At 45.2% G+C, this 8137-nt stretch overlaps 1 protein-coding gene across 2 annotated transcripts in view; it reads left to right on the top strand.

Annotated features, from left to right (window-relative positions):
• Rai2 (retinoic acid induced 2) overlaps positions 1-8137 on the top strand; it is a 63593-nt gene that overhangs the window by 11024 nt on the left and 44432 nt on the right. Inside the window, exon 1 of one of the 2 annotated variants that reach the window (XM_010643646.3) lies at positions 3793-3861. The exons of the other annotated variant lie outside the window; for it this stretch is intronic. The gene's annotated coding sequence lies outside the window, so the exon portion shown is untranslated. Of the gene's footprint in view, positions 1-3792; positions 3862-8137 lie in introns of those variants that run through there. 2 annotated transcript variants of the gene reach the window in all.

Raw genomic sequence — 8137 nt, 5'->3', positions numbered from 1 at the left:
AAAAAAAAAAAAAAAAAAAAAAAGAGAAAGAAAACTGAAGCCTTGAGTCTTATGTAATTAATGATCCCAGAGATTGTGGTATTAGTAGTTAATAAAAAAATGAAAGAGAAATAAAGCCCATCCCAAAATGAGGCTTTCTGGCTTTAAGAATTGTAGCCTTACTGCAAGTATCTTACTCCTCTGAGCCAAGGTACCATCTTTTTGGCCTGCCAGCAAATAGGCATCACTTCAGAATGGTGCTGTTGACTTGTCCTACCAAAAACAGAGCCACTTACAGAAGCTCTGAAATTTGCACTTGAAACATATTGGCCAGAGTCCATCCTAGCCAATGGAGATCTTAGGAAAAGATTCCAGTGACTACTCAGAAAGTCATAAAGGCCACCATATTGCCATCATTTTTAAAGCTTCTGCTGTAGGCTGGACAGTTGTACCAGGTGATTTACATCTAATATTTCATGCCCGGCTCTGTTCAATCATATGAGGTAGGTGGATATTTTGAAATCCGTTTAACAGAGGAGGCAGTGAAGGGCCAGGGATGTAGCTCAGTGGCACCACACCAGCCTGGCAAGCACAAGGTTCTGAGTTTGAGCCCTGGTACAGAGGAAAAAAACTGAGGAGGCATCAGGGGCTCAGAGAGGGTTTAGTAACTTACACAAAGTCACATAGCTTATAGTTAGTGAATGTTATACCACTTATTCAACAGAACTTTCTTCAGTGATGGAAGTGACCTACACTGTCCAATACAGTAGCCACTAACTACAAGTAGCTATTGAGCGCTAGACATGTGGCTCTTGTGGCTAAGGCCTGAAGTCTGAATTCTGTTCATTTTAAATTGCACTCACCTCCTGTGGTTAGTAGCAACTGGATTGGACAGTGCAGCTCCAGGAGGCGCGTGTTTCACAGCCTTGTTCCACCCCTCTGCTCTTTGCTTTCTATCTTTCTGTCTAAGATGCTCCCGACTTCACATCTCCTTCCTCCCTCCCCATCCAGCACAACTTGACCTTTTGCCCTTTTCTCAGCTGCTAGTAGCTCAGTGGCACTCAGCCTGCAGTGTGTATTAGAATAGAGAGTACTGGTGGCAGGCTCAAATCAGCTGGGAGAAGCTTCCCTCCCACTGGTGTCCCCTGGAAGCTCACTGGCTCCCTTCCCACCTTCATTTGACTGACAGGCTTAGCCACTCCCTTGGCAATTGCTCTTGAATTCATCGATTTTAATGTAGAGCTCCTCGGGAGAGGATGGCAAGCCAAGTACAGAATGAAGGAAGAGACATGGTCCCTAGCAACTGCCTGACTATCCTGGTGGTTAGGGCAAGATATGGCAGAGGCCCATTTACTGTCTTGACCTCTGCGATTAAACAGGGACAGAAAAGTTAACTAGGAAAGAAAACAAGTAAAGCACGTAAGACCGACAGATAAATGATGAAGCTGGTTCTCTTGTACTCACTCCCCCTTATTTCTTCGCCCTAATTGAAGTCTGTCCAGGTTGGAGGGAAAGATCCAGCTGCCCTGTGGCAGGTCCCGAGGTTGGGAAAGCCTGGAACGGTCCCTAGAAAGGAGGGTGTGATGCAAGACTCTTGATCTCAGTTTTTAAAATGCTGAGGTTTTGCGCTTGTTTAAAAAAATACAGGTAAGGGGAAAAAATGAGAATCAAGACTTGCCATGTAAAGGTACATGATCCCAACAATGAATGTAACTGTACTGTATCCCTAAAATGTACCAATAAACTCAATAAAATTTAAATAAAAAAAAAAGAAAAAAAAATACAGGTAGAGGGCCAGGGGATTTAGCTCAGTGGTTCTGGTGCCTGCCTTGCAAGTGGAAGAATCTGAGTTCGATCCATGGACATAAATAAATAATTTAAAAATACAGATAGAAAGAAGTAGCTGAGGTTACCCGTGAAAGTAGTTGTTAAATTGCTTTTATGCATATTTTTAAAGTGAAAGAGTAATGTGGAACAGCTCTTTTTAAAGCATACACAAAGCTGTATTTTCTTTCAGGGAACCTATGCTCCTTTATTTTCTCTCTTTCTTTTGTGTGTGTGTGTGTGTGTGTGTGTGTGTGTGTGTGTGTGTGTGTTTTGAGAGCAGAAATCATGTGTCTTTGTGGCTTGGTCTCAAACCAAAATTCATTCACTTGAGCCAGGCAGCACCTTTGCATCACAATCTGACAATCTAGCCCTCCTGAGATGCTGGCGGTGTGCTCTACAGCATTTAGATATGGATAATATGTTGAATAACAAGTGCAAACACACAATTTTCTCCTTGTTTGTCTTTTTCCAAAAGCAAGCCTTCAAAGGCATGAACTTGAGGCCTCACTTCTGTTTTAACAGGGGTTCTGCCCCTATTAATTAGTGGCAAAATGTCAAGTTCCTGTGCTTTGATTCTTGCATCTTCCTACCACCCACCCATGAGAAGGCTCAGTGGATGCGGCCCTCGCTTACCTTTGTCACTCACTCAGCAGGCGCTGAGGCCCATCTGCCTCTGGTCAGCTGTCTGTCCTGTCCACTAGGACCTCTTCATCCCCCATCCATATGGGATGCTTCTGCACTTCCTTCACATCTGCCGCCTGCCACCTTTCCATCTGTAGAGGACAGTGTCTGGTGCTCCCCTTACCTGCATCCCTTTTCACACTTCTGTGATTGAACGCGAAGGACTCCGTGTCCTCCGAATCCAAGATGGCGTTGAAGCACACGGCTGGGAATCGGAAGTACGTGCTTCCAGTTGAGCCCCAAGGGACTTTGTAGAAACAGCCATTTTCGTGTGTAGACAGGGAAATTGGCAAAAGGGCAAGTTCTGAGCCACACTGAGAAAAGGTGGGCAGGCTCAGATCATAATGGGTCTTGCTGGCAGTTTCGGGGAAGCCACTGACACTGTCTAATTTATGTGTTTGGTCTTTTTCTCAGTGGAGAATGAACTGGGGTGGGGAAGGGGAAACAGGCCCTGTTGCTGAGATGCAAGGAAGGAACTGGGAAGGGTAGTAACCATAGGTGTGTGGAGGTGAGTAGCTAGATCCCAAAAGGATTTAGGAGGCTGCCTTTGTGGGACTTGGGAATGGCTGACACACAGTAAATTGTCACAACACCTTGGCTGTGACTCAGAGGAAGGGAGAGCATGTGCACGCGTGTCCCACCCTCCCTTTGCGGCCAGGGGTGGTGGCAGCCTCGGCCTAGGTGAATGGCCAGCGAACCTTGGGTGGCCCGTATAATCCTCGGAGCCCCCAGTTCTAAAGAAAATATGATTTTAAAAATGAATGAATAAGAAGAGTCTTTAAAACCCACTCTAAAGAAAAACCAAAACTTGAGAGGCATGGCCAGAGCCTGGAGCACCTCTGTCAGCAGCTTTAAACACACATTACAAATACATCCATGTTCAATAGGTCAGGATCTTTAAACAGTGGGGGGATGTGGGTGATCCTGCTGGTTCAGGCTTTAACCAAGCCCAGCCGGGAGGAGGGTTTTGGCTGGTGGCCTGCTGCTAGCGTGACCAGCCATCTGTCCTGCTTTGCCTTGGATTGAGAGGGTTCCTGGGACACGAGACTTTCGGTTTTAAAACCCAGACAGTCCTTGGCAAGCCAGGATGAGTTGGTCACCCCTCCCCCGCCAGGGGAGGCCCTGTGACATGGACAGCTGAGCTGAGTGGAGCCTGGGGACTTGGCATGGGGATGCCACCACGGAGCAGAAAGGAAGCCTAGGAATAGAAAAGGCAAGGACGTATCCCAGGCTCTTTCAGATAGCTTTCCTGGTTACAAATGAAGTGCTTCTCTTAAAATAGGACCCTGAGCACTGCATTCTGCTTCCCCGGAAGCTGGACTGAGCCATGTCCTTGTTGTCCTTCCCGTCTGTGGTCTTGTCCAGATATTTCAGGTGAGTGGTCAAATCCTTTGGTCCTGGCTGAATCTAGAACTTGCAGATCCTTAGCTGGATGTGGGACTATTTTCATTGGGGTCCTGGGTGAGGAAAAACAGTTTCTTTACTTAATGTGTTTTGATATCTTTGAAATCGTGATTAGAAATTTTAAAGGAGCAGCTAAATGCATACTCACTGGAAGCGGTAGACCGAATAGATCTTAACTTCCAAAGCTGCTGTAGCCCTCCGTGAAACCAAATTGTGCTTTTCAAGTCTCCAAAAGCTTCCCTTCTTCTCTCCCACAACAACTATTTCTGTTGCAAGGTAAAGCTAAGTAAATAAACAGACGGCTTGTTGTAAATGGAAGGAACAGAACAGCACCTCTTTTCTGTGGAATAGGAAGCTAATGAAAGGGGATTTTTCTCATTTAGGACTGCTGCAAACCTCCCAAAATGCAGGGGAGAAAAAAGCAAGAAGAAAGGATTTTGTATGTTTTTGCCATAAAGAGATGATAATTGTTTGAGGAGATAGATATACTTTTCCCAATTTGAATGTTACACAATGTATCCATGTACTGAAACATCACATGGTACCCCATAAAGAAGTATACCCCTTTTATGTATCAGTTACAAATTTAACAAGATAATTATGCAGCAGAAGGAGGTGACACATTCCTCTTAAGACCCCAGTTCATTGTCATGGTGGCATCTGCACCCTCTGCCCTGAGAATACAAAGGCCAATCAGTCCCAGAGCTGTTTAGTCTAGAGAAAGAAAAGAAACAGAGAAAATAGAAGAAGCAGTGAAAACAGCAAGAATGAGATTTCCTCTGGCCATGTGGCACAGATAGTGAGCTGGTGAGAAAAGCCCGGATGGGACTTGGGTCTTTGAAAAGGCATCACCGTTTCCCTGTGCTAAGATGAGGCTGTTGGTGAAAATGAGCTTTGGCATTCATTTATTTGTGCCCTTCTTATTATTAAGTGTGCAGCCTGACGACCACACAAGCAGCACACCTGTGCCTTCAGCCCCAGCGGAGACGTGGGCTGCGCCAGCTTCCCCAGTGACCCTCGTGCCCTCGTCATCACCCTCACCAGCGAACCCACTATCTCCCCACAGTCCAGATGAGCTTCGTCTCATGCAGGGATTGAAAAATGTACTTTTGTGTATGAGTACCAAGGAAAAAAGCCCTCGTAATTTCTTACAAGAGTTGGAGGGGGCAGAAATTGTGTAATGGTTTCTTTTCTCTGGCCGCTCTTAGTTAAACCCGTTAAGCTGGAAGTGTTCAAGTTGGGTGCTGGCTGGTATCAGGTTTAAATCGACTGGTCTCTGCGGCCCAGGATGTGTCCAGGCTTCAAGCCAGTCACCTGCTCTTGGCAGTATCTCTGCCAAAGGCAGCCATGTGCCTTACCTACCTTGCCAAAGCCTCTGTCACATCTTGCAAAGACACAGGGCTGAAAACATGAGGAAGGGGACACCAAAATAGCCAAGAGTTCTCTGAATGTACTGGCCTTCTGGAAAGTAAGGCCAGGCTCAGCCACTAAAACAGATTACCTGAGGTGGACATTTTTGTCCAACTTCCGAACTTCTGAATGAGAGCATGATTGATTAATTTCCCTTCCTCAGCATAGATCTCATAGTATTTGTTTTCTTCCTTTTTTTTTTTTTTTTGAGATAGGGTTTCTCTATGTAGCTTGAGCTTGAGCTACAGCTATCACTCTGTAGCCCTGGCTGGCCGCAAACTCGCAGGGATCCTCCTGCCTCAGCCTCCCGAGTGCTGGGATTACATTGTATGTCTTGATGTGCTTTCTGTCCCCTTTTCTTTTTGCTGCAGGAGGCAAACAATACAAAGGCGGGGATAAAGCTGTGGAACATACATTGTAATATGTCTGGAGCGGCATCAGAAAAGGACTTATTTGTTCTCCTGGGCTGTGGAGTGATTGAATGCTCGCCAAACTGTCAGTTTTATGAAACAAATTCCCTAACCCCCTTGGCCCAGAGCTTTGCTCAGCCTGAGATGGAAAAGAAATAACTTTTAATAGAAAACTCATTGCTAAAATCTAAGATAAGATTTCAGAGTTACTTCTCTCCGAAGAATAAAATGAAATACTGAAGCAAGCAGTTGATGGGGGACTCTCAGGGAGCCTTATATCTCCGTTCTTGGTTAACAAACTATGTTAATAAAAATATTTAGACTTTCATGATGCATAATACATTTTTATTCCTAGCGAGTGGCCTGTTTGTATACACAGATGTTTCCTGTGGTCTTTCTATCATTGCTTCTATTTTTTATGAAACAATATTTCTAGCAGGAAACAGAATCTTATGTTAAGAACCCAGGCCCCTCACAGACCCTGTTAGTTTGACGAAGGGTATTTTCACTCCTTGATTTAATATCAGAGCGGGTGGGGTGGGAATCTCCTTTTATTCAAGAAGGTGGAAAATAAATGTAATAAGAAGAGAGTGCAAGAGAATGCACTGTATCCAGACATGAGACAAGTCTTCATTGGCTTCTGGATTAGACCTTACCAATTTACCCGGGCACTTTCATTGCTAAAGGGCTGCATGGCGTTTCTGTTACCTTTCTCTCTGTCAAAACTGCCATGACTGATGCCTCCCTTCATCCAAACCCTCGGTGTGTACGACTGGGTTTCACAGATTTTCCAGAGCATTGTTCTTGCAGAATTGTGGTTTCCTTTCCAGCCCCAGGAGCACTGTGGCAACACAGCTCACCAGCTCAGTTTCTCTGCCGCTCTTAGGAGCACATGGAAATAAATTGAAAATAAAATCCACAGGCGAGTGTGCTAAGGAAGGAAATGAGCTTTTACACATCAGCACTTAAAAAGAGAAAAGATGAACCTGTCTTAATTGAAAAATGGCATGATGCCCTAATGAAAAATCAAGCTTAGGGTTCAGTACCTAATATCTCAGTGATGAGTATGTATTTGCTCCTGTGGCTACCCGTGTGAGTGAATTCTGAAGTAATCAGGCAGAGTGTTGAAATCAGATACCATTCAGTATTACTATAGCAGTGGGGCATTGGGTTGTCTGGCCGACTTGCTAGTTACTGTCTAAATGCCAGGCGAGGAAGGGATGAAACTTAAGGAAGCCTCCTTCTCTGGTTCGGTGCAGCTTTATTTTCTTTGTTTTCTTAGTAAATTTTGTTTTTTATAATCACAAAATGAGACGTACTTGTTTTTTTCAATTACAAATATGGAAAGACAACAGGTAGATAATAAGTATCATTTGTAATCCTGCCACCCAGACATTGTTGCTAGCATTGTTTTTGGTTCATGTCCTTAGAGTTTTTTTCCCTCTATCTCTATCTCTGTATATCTCTTATTTTCTCCAGGTATTTGGAAGGTATACATTTCTCTAATCATGAACCTCAGGAATGGAGAGGCATCTATTTCATTAGCTCTCATATGTGACGAGATTTTAGCATCCCCGCTGTTCTACTGCCTGTCTCCCAGTCTTGTTTAGTGCAGTAGCCCCTGAGCACCTAGAGCCATGCCTGTCACCAAGGTGTTGTTTAACAGATCCTGTCAAATCCATGAATGAATGATGCCAGTTTATCCTTACATCGCTCCCAGGTGACCATTTGCTCCTGAGGCCAGCCTCTTCCACCATCCTTTGCTGCCTTTCTCTAGCAGTCACATTAAGCCATAGGTGACCCCTTTTGTCCCCTGGACCTGCTTTTCCTGTTGGGGGAGGGCAGTTAGAGGGGACAATGGGAAGGGCCCAGTCTTTGGAGTTAGCGAGCCAATCTCCGATTGCTCATTAGTACATAACAGGACAAGTGTCTTGCTGTCTCTGGACTCAGTAATACCTCTGGAAGATGGGCAGCCGTGACACCTGCTGGCAGAATTACTGGCAGATGTGCCCAATTCCCAGTATGTAGGAGGGATCCCACGCCTTCATGTACTGGTATTTTTCCAGTAACAGCATAAATTACGAGCCCCTGGGGTCCTAGTGCGTTGCCTTCATCTTCACATGTCCACTTTCTCTTCTAATGAGCACAGGCGCATTTATGACGAGTTACTTTATGCCCGTGTGCCAAGGAAATAATCTTTCTTGTGCTTCCACCACTATTTGCCATGCTTCTTCTGCAGCAGCGCACCTGCTGTGTTGCAGCTGAGTTTTCCCACAGCCAACACTCCCACCACTCAGCCAGGGTGCCTCCCGTCTCAGTGTCCTCAGCCCAGGACCCCCCATGTTGATTAAGCAGGTGAATGAACGGTGTCATACTGTGCATATCGTGCCCGATTCTCAACCATGCATAGAGGCTTTCTGCAGTCT

Source organism: Fukomys damarensis, unplaced genomic scaffold (assembly GCF_012274545.1).
Source record: "Fukomys damarensis isolate Sample0158 unplaced genomic scaffold, DMR_v1.0_HiC HiC_scaffold_39, whole genome shotgun sequence".
Classification (NCBI taxonomy): Eukaryota; Metazoa; Chordata; class Mammalia; order Rodentia; family Bathyergidae; genus Fukomys; species Fukomys damarensis.
The sequence above is the reverse complement of the archived record's forward strand: the minus strand, read 5'-3'. Positions and strand labels throughout refer to the sequence as shown.